At 35.5% G+C, this 19,099-nt stretch overlaps 1 long non-coding RNA gene across 1 annotated transcript in view; it reads right to left on the reverse strand.

The window, feature by feature from the left end:
* LOC139075143 (uncharacterized) overlaps positions 1–19,099 on the reverse strand; it is an 83,412-nt gene that overhangs the window by 1,716 nt on the left and 62,597 nt on the right. The window contains exon 5 of the long non-coding RNA XR_011525245.1: positions 3,729–3,838. This is a non-coding gene — a long non-coding RNA (uncharacterized lncRNA). The remainder of the gene's footprint in view (positions 1–3,728; positions 3,839–19,099) is intronic.

Here is a 19,099-nt window from a genome sequence, read left to right on the forward strand (position 1 = left end):
GAAATAGGTATCTTACTGCTTTCAAAGAGATAGAGACATATTTTAATACCACAGCACAACTAGAATCTAGAGCTCCAATAATATTATGTGCATGCAATCTAATAAAAATGTCTATTATTTTCCTCACTTTTTTAAACACAAATAAGAGCACACTATCTATGTTTTTCTGTACATTTCTTTTTTCACTTAATAGTATGCTTGGAAATCCTTCCAAACAATGTATAAAGAGCTTCCTTTTTTCCCCTTTTTACAAATATATTATTTTCCATTATGTGAGGCTATCATAATTTAATTCACCAGCCTCCTGCTGATAGACATTGAGTCTGTCTCCAGTCTTTTACCATTATAATCAGTGCTGCAACCAGTAACCTCTATAGACACCATTTTGCACACATGTGAGTGTATCTGTAGGCCAACTTACTAAACTGGAATTGCTCAGTCAAAGGTATGTGTCCTTGAATATTTATAAAAACTATCGAGTTACCCTCCATCCATATTCTATTTTGGGATTTGGTCATTTTGCAAAGTGAAAAATGCTATCTCAGGGTAAATTTAATTGCCATTCACAAATATTGACTGAAGTTAGCCTTGCTTTTATATGTTGAGTCATATGCAACTCACTTTCTGTGACTTTTCTGATATTCTTTGCCTCTTTTCTACTGGTTTTTGGTCTTTTCTTACCATTTTGCGGGAGCGTTTTATTTATTGTAGATTTTAGCTGTTTGCTTTTGATAAGAGTAACAGTTTTTTTCCTTTCGTCTGTCACTTTGCTTCTGATTTCTGTTTATGGTGGTTTGTTGTCAGGCAGAAATTCTATTTATTTTTAATTTTCATAGTCATAAGTAAAATTAAACAAATGTAATTATTCCATGTGTTCTTTTAGTATATGTCACAGTCCTGCTCTTAAAATTTTCAGTTTAATGAAAAGAAAGATGAACCCAATAAAATGATAAAGTTATATATGATAAGGTGGAGGGAAGTAAAGGGTTTTATATGAGTATAGCTCTGCTCTAGCTTTGAAATCTGACATAATCAATAATGCTACACCCACTACACCTACAAAATATTATTATACACTTCACACAAAATTTTCACTTAGCTAATAAAACTTCTCTCAGGTTGATGTTTCTTTCTGATATAATTCCAATCTCCTCAAGCATAAGGAACAAACACAGGCTGTTTTGCTTTGATGTCCTCAGAGAGCAGATACAGTCATCCCTCAGTATTTGCTGGAGGTGGTTCCAGAATCCCCTTCCCCCAAAACCAAAATCCATGGATGCTCTGGTCCCTTATATAAATGGCATAATATTTGCATATGACCTACCCACAACCTCCCATAGACTTTAAATCATCTCTAGATTACTTATAATACCTACTACAATGTAAAAGCTATGTAAATAGTTGTTGTAAGTATTGTTTAGGAAATAATGACAAGAAAAAAAGTCTGTAGATGTTCAATACAAAGTGTCCTAGGCCTTTCCATTTGAGGTTGGTTGAATTTGAGTGAATGTGAATGGAGGGTTGACTGTACTATTTTTAACAATCAATAAATGTACTGATTTAATTAATGCAGTGTTTGGGAATCTCTTTCTCTTTTAGGACCTGGAATTTTCTGTTTGATATCTACCAAATTAATGATATAAGAGAACCTAGGTTCTCTGAATTAGAGTTCTCTTTATTGCCAGAAGTTATGGTAGCATTAGTCCAGTTGCTCTAAAAGAGAAACGTGTGCCAAAAGGAAGATGGTAGCCCTGTAGAATGTATCTCTGCCTATAAGAATTCAGTCTAGGTGCCTGAATTTACTCAATAGAATGGCAAACCATCACCTGTATTTTTGGCATATATAACACTGGGTTCTTTTGTAGCCACCAACGTGGGCTCTGTACCTTTCTGAGTTTGTCTATTCAGACATCTTAAAATGCTACCTCTGTTTCCAACTGAGCCATATCATTTTAGGGTAAATTCCTGCGTAAGTGACAACCATTACAAAGAAAAGTAGAAATAAATTTAAAGTGGTTACCAATTACTACGCAAATACTATGTGTCAGTTTCTTTATCCATTTTATTTCTAATCTCACAACAATCTTAAAAGTTCTTTAAATAATAAAACTGAGCTCGAAATAGTAAATACCTTGCTTAATTTAATGTTAGTCTATAATAGAGCTGGGAGTCAAATTTATGTTATTCTGATCCTAAAACTATTTTTCCTCTTAACACGAGCTCCTCAGAATTTTTTTCACTGAATTAAGATTTAATAGTGTATACTCAAGTTTTATAAAATATTAAATTAAGAAAGGTGTAACTGGACATAATTTCTATATTTTTAAAGGATAGTAGTGGAAAACATTATTAATTATATTTTTGCTGCTACTTGTAGAATAATAAATTTTCTTAATGAATTATTTGCTATAAAAATGTTTTTTTAAGTTTTGTATCAAGCAGGATTTGGCATAAAATAGAATCCACTCAGAGGTTTAAATAAGTGTTCTTTAAAGATGGGGATGGTTAATTAAAGATGTAGCAACATTAAGAAAATAAGCAAGCTATCGTAGTCTGTTCAGGCTGCTATAACAGAATACGATAGATTGGGTTGCTTATAAACAACAGAAAATTGTTTCTCACAGTTTGAAGACTGGGAAGTTCAAGATCAAAGCACCAGCAGATTTGGGGCCTGGTGAGAGCACACTTCCTGTTTCTAGACAGCCGTCTTCTCCCTGGTCCTCACGTGGTTGAAGGGATAAGGATCTCTCTGGGGTCTCTTTTTTAAGAACACTAATCCCATTCATGAGGGCTCCATCCCCATGGCATAGTCACCTCCCAAATGTCCCACCTCCAAATACCATCACACTGGGTGTTAGGTTTCAACATATGGATTTGGGGGGCACACAAACATTCAGTCTGTGGCACAAGGGATATTGAGATATTCAAAATAAGCAACAGAGGAAGACATTATCCTACCCCTTTAGGATCAAAGAGTAGAGAGGGGGAAATGGTGAGAGCTGGAGATCAGGGTGAGGGTCTACTTAACGGGAAGTAAACTCATGGCATAAGGTAGCTTCAGCCAGAGAAGTAGCTCTGAAGGAGAGAGGGAGCTGGAAAGAAGTGTTACAAATGCTCTCTTTTCCTCTTTCACTGACTCTTACCAGCTGACCCTAACTATAAACCATCTGGTCAGGGAGCCCATCTGAACCATTCCATAGGTGTTCACCTCGTAATGTACAGAGCAGGGCAAAGATGGGTGGAGAACAGATTGGGACAGTGTGAGGGGTACAGAGGAAGTCAACTGTAGAATAACCAGTCCGAGCTTTAACATTGATGACAAAAACACATCTAAAAATATTTTCCTTTTTGCATTAGCTAGTAAGAAACTTACAGATAAAATTTTTTATCCAATTATAATAAATTATCTCAGCTGTCCCCTAACATAGATTCTTCTTAACTTGTTGGTTTTTTTTCTTCTAACTAACCTTTTTCATATTGTATTGATTCTAAAAGATGTTATAAGTGCCACCTCAAAATATGAAGGGTATAAAGAAAAACTAATAATTGCATAAAATAGTAATATTAAATGATAAATAATATAAAACTAATAATAATACAAAATGTAAAACTAAATAAAACAAATATCTTCACAGATCACACATAATATAATATTATATTCAAAGCCTTAAAATGAATGTTTTGTGTTTATTAGAAAATCAATGAAAATAAAATTATAATCTTCATACCTGTTGAAGTATTGTCTTCCTTTTTCTCTTTCACGAACTGATTCTTTGGTAAATTTCATTGATATAAAACCACTAGATGACAACACATTATCTTAGCTATATTTGATGGCCTGTGAGAAAAGAGATGCAAAAAGATGAAGATGCTAAAGATGAAGGAGTAATCCCGCTTCTTTTTATTAATGAGGAAAGTGAGGCCCAGACAAATTATATAACTTGCTCCAGTGTCAAATTTGAGATTAAAACTCAGATCTATTGACGGTTGTTCTGTTCCTTTGCCTTAAGTCCAAGAGATTTCACCGATGTAAAGAGCATTTTCTGACTCCATAAGGAATTCTAAACCTGGGGGTCCACAGGGTTAGGGGACATCTGAGATTTGAGTACTGAGGCAGGAGTTTACAATACTTGTAGAAAATTTTCAAGAGACCAGCCTACAACAGGTCTTTAAAACATAGTAAAGTGTTTAGTCTTATCCTAAAGGCAATGGTTAGTATTTGATGGGTTCCAAACAGTGTCATCATGTGCTCAGTTTTGTATTTTAGAATTTTCTTCTTGGCTGCTGTATGAAGATTTGATCTAAGGGGGCAGGGCTGGAGGTGAGAGTGCAGATATGAGAAAATGAGTGCTTCTGGTGTTGCTAAGAGGATAAAAGAAAAAGTTATATTTGAGGGTAATTAAGTGCATAAAATCAACAAGACTTGTTAATTGATTGGGTGAGGGAACTAAACAAAAACAGGTAAAGTATAACCCCCATGTTTCTGGATTGTAAAACTAGGTGGATAGTGGTTATCATTCAATGAGAAATGAACTTGTATATGTAGGTGGGAACAAAAGATAAAGAATTCCATTCCAGACATGCCAAAGTGAAGTGGCTGTAAATTACCTACATAGGCATTGGTTTTAAGATAACATACAGAATGCTTAACAACAAAAAAACAAACAACCCGATCAAAAGATGGGCAGAGGACATGAACAGACATTTCTCAAAAGAAGATATGAATATGGCCAATAGACACATGAAAAGATGTTCATCATCGCTAATCATCAGGGAAATGCAAATCAAAACTACACTAAGATATCACCTTACCCCCGTTAGATTGGCAAAAACATCCAAAACCAAGAACGACAAATGTTGGAGAGGTTGTGGAGAAAGAGGAACCCTCATACACTGTTGGTGGGAATGCAAACTGGTACAGCCACTATGGAAAACAGTATGGAGATTTCTCAAAAAGTTAAAAATAGAAATACCCTATGACCCAGCCATCCCATTACTGGGTATCTATCCTAAGAACCTGATATCAGATATCTCAAGAGTCCGTTGCACCCCTATGTTCATCGCAGCATTATTTACAATAGCCAAGACGTGGAACCAGCCTACATGCCCAGAAACTGATGATTGGATAAAGAAGATGTGGTATATATACACAATGGAATACTACTCAGCCATAAAAAAAGACGAAATTGGCCCATTCACAACAATGTGGATGGACCTCGAGGGCATTATGTTAAGCGAAATAAGTCAGTCAGAGAAAGACGAACTCTATATGACTCCACTCATAGGTGGAAATTAGCATATTGAGAAGGAGATCTGATCGGTGGTTACCAGGGAAAAGGGGGGGTGGGGGGAGGGTATGGAGGGGGAAGTGGTGTACCCACAACATGACTAACAAAAATGTACAACTGAAATCTCACAAGGTTGTAATCTATCATAACATTAATAAAAAAAAAAAAAAAAAAAAGATAACATACAGAATTTTCAGCCATTCACATATGACTCTGAAGATTTTGAGCCCATGGATGGTTTTAGACGATCCCTGAGCAACCTAGAATGGTAAACAACATGTAATGTAGATGTATACGCACATTTCCAGGAAGGACCTGGTTAATTTTCATCATATTCTCAAAGGATTCTCTAATCCATTAGTACTTTCTGGAATCTTGCAAAGGGATGAAATCACTATAATCTAGGGAAAGTTGATAGATAAATGTAGAGAAGAGCCTATATTATATTTTTGAACTAATTTTTTTCTCCATATTGAATGACATTTTATGAAGCCACAGAACTTATGAGCAGTATCAAGTTTAATCAAGAGAAACTAACCTGATATGCCTTTGATTCTATCCTGATACAAATATTTTAAAAATCTTTGGCCTGCAAAATGACAGAGACAATGTTAAAAATTGTCCCCTACTTTATGTAGTTCATAAGCCTTTTCAACCAAGACATTCTAAGCTGGAAAAAAATAATTCCCTTATTATGACATAAAAGGTCTTTTTAAAAAGCATTTTTAAGGAATAGTATAATTGACTGTTTCCCAAAGTAGCACACCAATATGTCAATTTACCTCTTGTGTGGGTGTGGGTACCACAGAGAGAAGCCTGTGGACAATGGCCCTTATTTTTGCAGGAATCACATATTTCTTTTATTTAGACTTCTTTGCTGCTTGTTTGAGAGTAAACTTGCTTTCCCTGATGATAAAGCAATATCTTTTTCCTTCCCAATTATCCTGCTTAAAGATGGAGAATGAACCACCCAAAAAACTGAAGTACTGACCCAGTACAATGAGGAACTCTTTCTAGTACTGCCATCGCTCATTTCTTTGTGCACATATAGTAGAAATTAAGTATAAATTTACTGAAATTATCCCACATGCTAAACATTGTGTTCATCACTAGCAATGGTGAACACAACATAATCTCTAATTTCACAGAATTTATAATACAATAGGGAATACATAGAAGTAAACAAGAAATTATAATGTTATTTTGAATGTTATGATATCAGTTAAGTTAGTAAGGGTTCTAAAAGGATGCATTCAAGAAGCATCTCATCTACTCTTTGGGGTTGCTCAGAAAAACCAGAATCTAAGACTGTACTTTATCTGATATAATTGGGCAACTGTTTAATGGTTCTAAGCAGAGGAGAGAGAGAATTAGATTTGCACTTTAAAAAGATCAGCAGCGTGTCGACAATTCTTGCAACATTATTACCTCTGTTTATAGACATGTTAAGAGTTTAATTCCCAATATTGCAACCTGACTAGAAATGGGGCAGGGGAGAGGAGGAGGCAGTAATTCTTAGACTCCAGGTATGTGAGGTAAATCCTAGGAAGAATTCTGGCTCTAACTGCTAACATTACTGCCCAGGCTTTCAGTTAGGATTACATTTAGTGGCATATCTAGGATGGCCATATGTTCTGGTTTGTCTGGGACAGCTGTTTGCACTCAAAAGGGTTCTTTTGACTCAAAAAAATCTGGTCACCTGTATAAAATCCCTAAATAACTGTGGATTAAACTAAATATGTGTTCTATTCTGAGTCAAATCAGAAAAGAGAAACTAGTCATTTTAACTTGAGAGAATTTAATATAAAACTGTTTTAAATAAGATATTGTTACGGAACCTGAAGTGAGTTCGCTCACCCATTGCGCAGCAAGCCAATCTCTGACACCGAGTGTGGTGGAAGAAAGTAGGAATTTTATTTTTGCACAGTGCTGAGCAAGGAGAGCGGGCAGCTAATGTTGAAATCCCAAACTCTCCGAATAGCTAAAAGGAAGGGTTTTTATTTGGGGTTTTAGGTAGGTGAGGGGGCGCATATGGCCTTGCTGGTTGGAGCTTTCCCACCAGCCTGTCTTTGGCCTTGAGACACTTGCAGAGAGGAGGGAGCCCATGACCTTGCTGGTCGGCAGCTTTCCCACTAGCCTGTATCTCTTTGCGGGAGGAGATGGTCCAGGTGCTTGTCCTTGACGGTGTCTGTCTCCATGGAGGATAGTGGATTCTGGAGCCAGGAAGCCAGAGAGTAAGCAGGGAATGAGTGTTTTGGTTTTAACCCCATATATGCTGGGTTTAACGTGGGGAAACTGATATCAGGGTTGATATCAATATCACAGGGATAGCAAATGCAGGTAACAACTACGGTCCTTAGAGCTAGGTCATCAAAGGGAGGCAACTGAAATTATTACAATTTGGTATCTTGGGGAAGGGACCCCATAAAGTTGAAAATCAATATCTGAGGAGGGGGCACTGACCAGTAAGTACTACTGTCTCTGAGGGCCTGTGATGGGGCTGATTCTTCAATGATGAGAAAAATGCAAAGTAGATTCAGTTGCTAGAGCTATTAGAACAAACTGTCTGCCAAACGTAAAAGAAGCTGCGCTCCAGCGAGGCAGACATGAACAGGAAGTGGGCAGAAAGATGAAAGGAAGTAAACAGCCTCCAGCCCTGCCGTGTCCCTCTAGCTCCCCCTATTGGCAGAGCCTAACTGGCAACGCAGACCAGCAAAACAGAGGGAGTTTGCAGTTCTAACCCCAAAACTGCATGCTCATTTACTGCACACTGGAGAATGCTCACACTGAAAAATGGAGATTATGTTTAATGTGCTTTTAAAATTTGGGCATATGTGGTTGAGGATATGAGGCTATTAGAACCATTAACTGCGTTTTTGCTTCAAAATCTGTCTTAAAGTGCACTAGTTTAAATAATATGTATATTAAATATTGGTTTAGATGTTATGGTGCAAGTAAATACTTTCTACTTGAGCCTTTGAAGGCATTTCTTTCTCAAATTTACTTTATTTTTCCATATGTGAAATAATTTGGGTAAAGTGTAGTAGGCATATCCATATAAACACTCTGTTTTTGCAAAATTAAAATTTGGTTTTCTCTGCTTTTATTGCAGCTGTACGTACATACACACATAAATGTGCCTCGAGGTATAAGAAACACATTAGTAAAGCTGATTGAATTTTCACCTCTTTTGCAAGCATGACCATATTTCTTATTTTGCATGTCCTTCAGGCCTCATCAGAGCACAAAGTTCCAAGTGACTTCAAAGGGTTTTCTGTACTCAGATCAGCTCTATGGGCCATGTAGGAAGATGAGAAATGAACCGACACCAGAGGTGCAATGAAAGGTAAAAATCCTAGCATCACCACAGCTCTCGAGCTAAGCAGCAGCCTAAATTACTGCACCTGGATATGGGAATCTCATGGGTTCATGAAGGAAAAGATGGTAAGCATTTAAGGCAGAAAATGAATCTGAGTTTATTCACTGGATTCAGAGGAAGTTTTCCTCACCAAGTAACATAGGTAACATTTCATTATTATTATGGAAATCTGTCAGCTTTCCTGTTTAGAGAAGGAAATAACAGACGAATGTAAATGATCAAAAGTAAAAGTTAAATATATTACTAAGCTGTAGAGCCTGCCTAAAGTACAGTAGGCATTCCGTAAATGCTATTTAGATGAAAACTTGTCCTTCGAAGTCCAATATGTTTCTCCAAATCTTTATATTTACAGTGGTATGAGTTCTAAGTATATTGAAGAATTAAAGACAAACCCAGAAACATATAGAAGAAATCCTATGTGTCTGTTTATTCTAGCCTCTCTCCACTCTGAAAGACTGGCCTTGGAAAAGGGAAGAACAAATAGGTACAAAATGAAGACTGGATTCAGATAGTTAGTCCTCCCATGAAAATTCTTGCAATAACTCCTTATAAACAAATAAGTATAAAACTTGACACAGTGTTTATATACATATAAATGTTTAAAAAATTCACACAAAGTGAAGTGGTTTATATTTTTAGGTAGATTGTACATACTCAATAAAACTTATGAAGGCTTGAATTTTTGAGAACTTAATTCTTTGAACAATTCTGAATTGCTATTGATCAATCTGAAATTCCTTTTCTGGAATTGGAATTTTTATTCCCTGTAAATCAAATATTTGAATTTGTGGATTTTAAAACTTTTTCTTTGTTTCCTTAAGCATTCTCCCTCTCACAAATTTTACTTTGAGGAGTTCTTAGAGCTCATATTGATATTACCTTACGGTTAATTGATAATAGCATGGGATTAGGCATCATCAGAAACTTTTAGAAAACTATTATAAGCAGGAATAAGTTACTCTTCTCTTTTGTAGCTGGATGACAAAGGATATCTGTTAAACACGAACACCTAAGAGCAGCCGTACCTCATTCATTATGCTCATTATTGGCCAAGAGTCCCTCTGGAGTATTATTTTGTCTGGAATGTGCCTTAGAGTATTGACAATAAAGATTGAGTGAGATATACATTAGGCTCAACAAAATACATTAGAATTGTTAATTCTTCTCTCATGTCTAAAATGGTTGCTCATAAAACAAAATTATGTGGACACATTGTCTTAAAACCAGGTGTTTCATCAAGCTCTTTCTCATCATGGAAGTATTTTCTCTATAAGGCTCTAGCAATCCCTCAGTCGAGTTTGTGTGTCCTATACCCTACTTCTTTTCCTGTTATCAGGATCCACTTTACTAGAGATTCAGACTATTACTAGTAGCTGGGATAAAATTATGTGGTTGCAAGAAGAAATTTCCTATAATTGGCAATGATTTCCTCCTCCACAATGTTAAGTGTTTTTCTTTATTTCTGGAATTTATCCTTTGGGTACCATTTGAAATTTACAATGTTGGATACCTCTGGCAATTTTCCAGATGCTTGGCAGCTCAACTGAGCCCTCATTGCACCACTGCTCCCACCATGTCTCCCATCCTTTCTTTCTTGAAAGGTGCTTCTCCCTCGTTGTAAATGCAATCCTTTGGGAAGAGCATCTGCTTTTCACCACTCAGCATTTGACTCCAAAATCCACATCTCAAGTTCTGATCTCTCTTATTTATGCTCCATTATTTCTGCTTGAAAAATCTTTCATCATAAATTTAGCCTATGAAACTTTCAAGAAACAGTGCTAAAGCCCACCTATGTGGTCTAAGGACTTTGTGTCTGGATGAGAGAGGAGTTATTTTAAGTTTAAAACACTAAGTTTGTTTCCCAGTCTAGTTTCTATGGATTTGTTATTCATAAACTAGTAAAAATAAAAGAGGAAGTTATTTTAAATGGAGGATGCACAGAGAAGACAAGGCTTCAGTAGTGTTTGTGCCAACAACCTCAAAAACAACAAGAGCCAGGGCCATATCTATTGGCATCTGTTTTCAGACATCACTTGTTAGCAATTTTGGCATAGTCATTGACAGCATTAGCAGCGCTCTCAATATCCTCAGAACCTATTAGCAAAAACAGTCCATTCGACAGACTCTGGCAAGAATTTCAATGATTCACTTCAGACGGCTAGGTCATTTTTAAAAGCTGAGTAACTGGAGAAAATGATAGATGTCATATGACTTACACTTAAGAGGACTAGATTTTGAAGCACAAGTAAAAGACTCTTTAGGAACTTGCAAAACTGGGAGGAAATTGACAGACATGATTGGAGTTCCTGTAAAAGTGCGGAAATGGAGTGAAAATACTACCGTATTCTAACATTTCTTGTGGCTTTGCATTTATTTCTTATCCCGTGTGCCGGTATACCTTGTGAGATGCAATCCACATAAAATTCTTATGCTTATAGTCTGCCGTTCTTGATTTTCTTGCTGTGATGGTAAATGGATGCTCAGCAGGATTTCATTTCTCTCGGAAGATGCAAACAAGTGTCTCAAGTTACTAATTTATTCATCCAAATGCCTCGCAGTAGGTGATCTTTGCTTCATGCTGTAATGGTTAATATTAGCCATTTCCTTACAGTCTTAATCTAAAATTGTTTTCATTAACATAGATATTCCTCCTTAATTTCCCCAAGTCTATTTGGCACTGTGATCTTTTTAGTATTCCAGGCAAAAATCTGAGAGTCACCTTTAACTATGTATTGTTATGACTCTACATCTCACAGGTATGAAGCTCAGTAAATTATAACATCACAAATCACGGACATACAAAGCTCCTCTCAACTCTCACAAGCAGAACATTAATTAAAGGACTAATTGTTTTCATTCTTCATCATAATAGCAGCTTCTTAACAGTCTTTTTACCTCTATTTTTCCCTTCTGTAATTCTTTTTGCATATTACTGCTAATTTAATCTTCCCAAACCAATTTTATGTTGACATCTAACAGGAGAAAAACTTTCAATTCTCTACTTGAAAGCCTATAATATCTTTATGTTGTCTATGATGTTAACTTTAAATTCCTGTCTGATTTCAGTGATTTTAAATAATCTGGTCCTAGAGGATTTTTTTTCAATCTAGTCCATTACTCAGTCAGAGACTCTTAGTCACTTAGTAAATATATGCTACTAATTTGATAAATCCTGCTGTCTCAATGAGAATGTAAATTTCATGAGAACAAGGATAATGTCTAATACTTCTCTTATCTTTCACAGAACCTATCATAGTAATAAACATAGTTTTTAAATAATCACAGATTTATAAATTGACTTTGGAAAAAAATGTCATTTTCTAACTGTGACTGAAATCTATTTATTTCAAATCAATTAAAATGACGTGAAGTCAAAAGGAATAAAATTTTAAGGCAAAGAATTTGTATGGCTCAAGAATCAAGTTATTATGTCATCCATATTTTAACATTCCTTGCTCATAAATGAAAATTAGCTCACCATGTTTTCTCAAAGACAAATGCTTTTAAAGAATAAGTTATTTAGAGATTTCTTTTCAAAGCTCTATCTACTGTCATTTAATAGGAAAATTGCTTTCTATGTTTCACAATAGTTGTGGAAATTCCAATGCACAGCTTATAACCTCTTGATAATTGCCTACTGCATTGTCGCTGTATATATCTAGCTCCCTTGTGAAGTTGAAAATATTTAGAATTTAAGGGAATTCAAATGGTATTAGTGTTGTTTTATTTATAACAAATGTTCTTCAATATACTTTTAAAATACATTTTTCTTAATGAATAACAACTTCTGCTCACCTAAGAACCAATTTACATTTCATCTCTCAGTGTCACAATATTGTCACTACTTTTGAGGTTTATTCACAGATTTCCAGCTTTTATTTTGTATTGTGTAGAGGAATGAGTTAATTCATCCAAAAGACCTCATGGCTTGTTAAATCCGTTGCTTTTAACACACTGAGATGTATTTGTTTTTCTTCCCCACAGTGCAGTCAAGTAAATGCTGTTCCGTTGACACCTAATACTTAACATGTCAAAGACCAAATTCATTATTTTCACTCAGGAAATTTCTCATTTTGCAAAAACTTCAACGTTCTCTGTGGTGCTTTCCCCTCTTTCTCCTTCAGATAATTTGTTGTATAGGAGAGGAAGAAATTTTCTTCTATCCTTCTGAGTTCTTCTGGCTGGTCTAAGAATTAAGTTGACATGAGACAGAATAACAGGACAAAATCAAATAATGTTTAATAACATGTATACATGGGAGAAAATCAGGAAAACTGAGTAATTTGCCAAAATGGCTAAAGCCACCACCTTAAATAACATCTTCAGCTAGAGGTAAAAGGGGACGGTGGGGGCAATGGTTTGGGACTTCAAATGGGGAGGAAGGCAATTTACATGGAGATGGAAATGCAAATGTTTAGTAAACAAATGTTTGCCATGCCTTGCAGAGACAGTGAGATGTGGAGAAGACTTTGCTAGCTTCCTCCTTGTCTACCACACCTAGTTCATATTATACTATAGTTATCTATGGTGATAGCTCCTTCCTGGAACAGCTCTCCTATCTTAAATTCTTTTAGGCAGTTAGGGGGAAGGTCAAGATTTCTGCCTGAGTCTTTTGTCCTTAAAAATAATCATCCCAAAATAGTCAAGCTAAAGAGACACATTTTGGGATGGCAAATTCTGCTCCCCTACACTTGGTAATTCTCTTCTCTGAATATCTTAAAAGTGAGTGAGATTTTGTCTGTGTATATTTGTGTGTGTGTATATGACATGAGAAAATTTCAGCTGTTTGTATGTTTCTATTGAATTAACAAGTTGATATCTGGTTACTAAATATGGGCATAAGAGTCCATGTGTAGAAATCTGGAATCCTGGGATCTCCTCTAACTCTACCAAGTGGCAACTAGAAGTGAGTAGTTTATCTCTTTGGTCCTCCATTCCTTCATTTGTACAATTAGGTTATTGAAATATCTCTCAGAGGTCCTTTTAACTTCGAAACTGGTCATAATTAATTCAGCAGGTAGTGGGAAATCTGTGAGGTGCTTCCTCATGGCTGAGCAATCATGGATAAGCAATATTTGGACTCCCACTAACAATACTGCCTACAAATGTGAGTTTGTCTCAGATAATCACCTGCCACCTTGCATATAAAGTTTGTATTGCTAAATTAAAAGAATAACTGCTTTTAATCATAGTACTCTGAGGCCTAGTTATGACATTTATTATATAAATGTGGATGATTATAATTAGGGTTTCTCCTCACAAGCATTTGAATTTTCTCAAATTCAATCTCCTTTTTACTAGTGTGGAATAGGAGATCCATTTCATCCTCTGAAAATGGAATGAGTTTAGAAATGGGGAAAGAAAGTGTGTTCCTTTGGCAAGATCCTCTGGGGTAGGATGCCAGCTTCATTTTTCTTCATTGTTCAGTGTTAATTTGGTTCAGCTCTGTTTGCTGCCAGTGCGGTGTCATTTGAAATCCAGAAAACAAGAAAAGAAATTGCATCCTAGTAATTCAATATATTTAACACTTGGAGAATTCTAGACTCCTGAAGGTTTAATAATTTAATTTTTAATTTCTATTTATGATATGATCGTTGGGGAAAAAAGAACATTTTTCATTTAGAGACTATTGAACATATCTCTGTAAATCTTCCACATGATGTTGAATATAATACCTATCTGACCAAGTCAGTTGGCTCAGAAATTCATAACCATCGTGTTTTATCTTCTCTGGTGGAATTTTGAAAAATATGGAAAATCTATCAACAAATATATGTCTAAACAGAGGAAATAATTCTATTTTTATAACTTTCTATTGAAATTAAAATGTATAAACACAATAATTTTGTCATGGATTTCACAGTAGGTTTTATGGAGTACATATAAAAGGAGATACTATTAGTAAAATATTGTTCTGCACAAAACTGTTTGGTGTATGAAAAGAAAAATTATTATAGTGGCGTTTCCACTAATGATCTGTTTGGTTTACTGCCATATAAGAGCAAGAGTATATTTGGGGCTTTTATTTTAGTTGCATGAAATTTTCTTCAGAGTTAGATTTGTTTAAAAGAAGTTTCTGGAATAATAAGCCTTTTTGAGGAAATAGTATTATTTAAATACATTTTGAAAGAGGCAAGATTAGAAAAATAGGAAAACATGGTAGCTTAAACATTTACTGCCCCGCTGTCATTATCCTAATTGCTACCCCAAACTTTCTCTCCCTCATGACACACACAAGTTAAACTGCGGCTTAGAGGCTTAGAGCAAGGCCCCAGGCTTAACTGGAGTCAGGAGAAGAGTTAGTCCAGATCTTTTCCCCGCTGGGCTTGATATCACTTTGGGACAAGTGGAGGAAAGTTTAGGGTGAGGAAGTTTAGATGGATTCCCAGGAGACTGGCCTGCACATATCCATGAATCCCACCCCCTAGAAAGGGAGAGGCTGCATAATTCCGCCTGGAGTGCTTCATGGAGGACCAGCTGGTCCCTTTGCCTGGGGGGAGCTGTGGGACAACAAGCCTGGAATGCTGAATTCTCTGTGCCCCTGAAAATGAGAGTGACATAGAACTGAAAACTGGACTGTTACCTCTTCTGAGAGCAGGAATACATTGTTTTGCACCTCTCTCCAGATTGCTGCCACCTCACTCCAGTATTTGGACTGAGCCTTAATGAGCAAGCAAGAGAAAATTCTATTATTGCTAAGGGGCCCCAGCAGATAAGCGAGAATAGAAGAAAGAGGCAGTTTAATGAAATAAGACTGCTCTTAGGAGGCAGATATTTTAAGCAAAACAACAGTTGTAATTTAACTTAAACACAACTTTAGTTTAAACAAGCATTTAAAATCTGTGGCTTGATGATTTTGATCAGATTTGAAAAGTTCGTAGCCAATATTTCTTCAGTTATTGCTCTGCCCTATTAATTCTCTCCTCCTCTAACGCAAATCCAATTACGTGAATGACAGACCATTTGCTATTTTGTTCTTTTCTGCGTTTTCCTGGATACTTAGTTCTATACCATCTTCCACTTCACTGGTCTTCTGTTTGCTGTTCTTCCTTTAACCCATTTATTAAATGTTTAATTTAAGTTACTGTGTTTCTCAGATTTAGAATTTCTAAAGATTTTCTATTTTGATAGATTCCAGTTTTCTGATATAAATTTTTATTTTTTTTTTCCTTTTCTCTTAAGCATATTGATCACAGTAATTTAAAAATACTTGTCTGAAACTCTAATATCTCTATCACTTCTGGATCTGTTTCTTTTGTCTGATTTTGTTTTTCTCTTGAATTTCTGTCATTTCCATTCAATCTTCTGACAATCCTGGAAATTATTTATTTAATACCAGCATTGTGTATGAAAAACTGTGGAGGCTGTGCAAGATCCTATCTTCCTCTATAATCTACTTTACTTCTAGAATGCAGCTAGAAATAGGAGGAACTTTCCCCAGTCCAAATAGGGAGGGGATATTTCAGTCTTTATGAAGGCTTTATGCCTCTTTTCCTAGCATAAGTACCAAGAAACTCCCTTTTATAGTTAAAAGTATTTGGTTGAGACCAAAGGACAGCAAACTTTTTCTTTGAACAGCCAAATAGTAAATATTTTAGCCCTTTCAGGTTGTATGATCACTGTTATAACTACTCAGTTCTGCAAGTGAGGCACAAAAGCACCCATGGAGAAAACATAAATGAATACGTCTTTGTTCCAATAAAACTTTATTTACAAAACCAGACGTTGAGCTAAATTTAACCTGTGAGTCATGAACTGCTGATACCTAGTTTAGACTATAAATATCTATTCCTTCAATTTCTCAGCCTTTGTCCTCTGACTTTAAGAAATGAATAATGTTTCAAGGAGAAAAGCAGACTTATTTTCCTGCAGTTCTCTTTTCTACAGGGTCTTTCTCCTCCAGTATTAGAGCACTTTGTACCTTTAAATTGCAATTATTTTTCCCCTGGTCCCATGAGACCACCAGAAGTTCTGAGCATGTTTCCTACTGCTATTAATCAACAAATACCTGGAGAGAAAAGTGGCAGAAAAATATCTGGATGTTTTGTCTTCTCTCTGGGATCTTTGTCCTGTAAAATTCTGGCTTTCTTAATTGCACTCTATTACCTTAAAAGAGCTATTTTTGGGGCTGGCCTGTTGGTGCAGCAGTTAGGTTCACATGCTCCACTTCGGTGGCCTCAGGTTTGCCAGTTTGGATCCCGGGTGTGGACCTACGCACTGCTTGTGAAGCCATGCTGTGGCAGATGTCCCACATATAAAGTAGAGGAAGATGGGCACAGATGTTAGCTAAGGGCCAATCTTCATCAGCAAAAAAAGAGGAGGATTGGCAGCGGATGTTAGTTCAGGGCTAATCTTCCTCAAAGCAAAAGGAGTTGTTTTTGGCATTTCTTACTGCTTTTATACTTATTCTTCAAGGGACAAGTTGGCCTAATACAAGCTAATCTATCATAGTGGGATGCAAAATCCCCAAAGGGAAAATAAAGAAAGCAATTTGTAGCTTTTGAATAAACCAGCAAAATATAGAAGTGGAAAACCATAATAACAATGAAATGACATAAAAGCAAACATTGAATAAGGAAGTAGAACTAAAATCAAGTATATCAAGTATTACACTATATATAGAAAACTACTCAATCTTACTCAATAATGTAGAATAAAATCTGAATAATAGAATGACATGCCATGCTTTTGAAGGGAAGATTACTACAGTGAAATTGTCAGTTCTTTCTGAATTATATTATAAATTTAATGTAATTTCCAATGGAATCACAACAGAGGTTTGTTTGTTTGTTTGTTTGTTTGTTTGTTTTGGTGAGGAAGATTATCCCTGAGCTAACGTCTTGTGCAATCTTCCTCTATTTTGTATTTGGGATGCTGCCACAGCCTGGCTTGATTAGCAGGGTGTAGGTGCGCACCTGGGATCCGAACCTGTGAACCCCAGTCCACTGAAGCATAGTGTGTGAACTTAACTGCTACACCACTGGGCTGGCCCCCAAGAGTTATTTTTTCACTTGGGTAAAATGGTCTCAAATTTCTTTTGAAAACATAATGCTTGAGAATAACTAAGACAATTCTAACAAGAATAGTTTCAGAAGCCTAGCCTTATAAGGTACTAAAACAATATAAAATCATCAAAATTTTAAAGAAACTATTATTGGTATAAGAATAGAAAATCAAAGAGTGGAACAAAGGGAAGAACAAATACATTCCAGTGTATACATAATTGAATTTTTATGTTTGACACTGGTATATTTTAATTTGGTGGGAAGACAATGGCTGATTTAACAAATGTGTTGAGTCAATGGCATTCTAAATAGGAGAAAGCAAAGATTATTATCTCATACTACTCACAAAAATAAATTTTAGATGAAGCAAAATATGAATATAAAAATTAGACATTTTATAATAACGTGTGAGTTAATTCTATAATTAAATGAACATCCTATTGGTTACGAAAAATTTTAACCATGTCAAAAAACCTAGAAGCTATGAAAAAATAAAGTTAGACATACTTGATTATATATATACTTTAAAATATGCTACATCATAAAATACACCTTAAACCCAGTTAATATACCTATTATTGATTAGGATTAATATTTGCAACTGAGTTAACATCTATAATATAGTGTGGCCCCAGATTCTGGAAACAGGCAAATATACATAATAAATGGTTTATTGATAGTACGTTACAACATATGATACGTTCGATGTGTTTTATCTCATTAGCAACACCTACTGTTAACAGAAAAAAAGAAATTACTATAATACATTGCTAGTAGAAATATATATTTTACAGTACTTGGAGCTCTCTATGGCAAAATCCATTAAAATAAAAATGTGCATATTCAATATTTCTTCTGTGACTATATCATATGGAAATACAAGCCTCACCCACATAACTACAAGGATATTTATTGTAACTGTGTGACGGCAAAAATGAGATAAAATGGGTGTTGATCTACAAGAAAATGGTGGAGTAAAATGTGACATATCCAAACTATGGGGAATAAGAAGATATTAAGAAGAATGCTCACTCAGAAGTTTTTCCATCTTGATATACTAAATGAAAACTAAGATGCAGAGAGGTAGGTGTAATATGATCACATTTCTGTACAACAAGGAAATTTTTAAAATGTACTTCTAAATATAATGCCTTGTATGATTTATTAGCATGGAAAAACAATAGAGATGAATATATATTAATTTCTTTGAGTGGATTTGAGGTAAGAGGATGTGGTCTGGAAAGGGACAATAGTCAATTTACTCTTCCCTTACAGACAAAATTCAACACTAAAGTCCACGTATCTAAGAGATTTCAGATATTAATGATAATATTAAAACAGGTTGAAAGAATATGGGTAACAGATCTCCCAGCATACACTGGGAGGCATAAGTTCATCTGGGACACATGAAAGAGCATCTTGAATGG

The sequence above is a fragment of the Equus przewalskii genome, chromosome 13 (genome assembly GCF_037783145.1).
Source record: "Equus przewalskii isolate Varuska chromosome 13, EquPr2, whole genome shotgun sequence".
In the NCBI taxonomy this organism is placed as follows: Eukaryota; Metazoa; Chordata; class Mammalia; order Perissodactyla; family Equidae; genus Equus; species Equus przewalskii.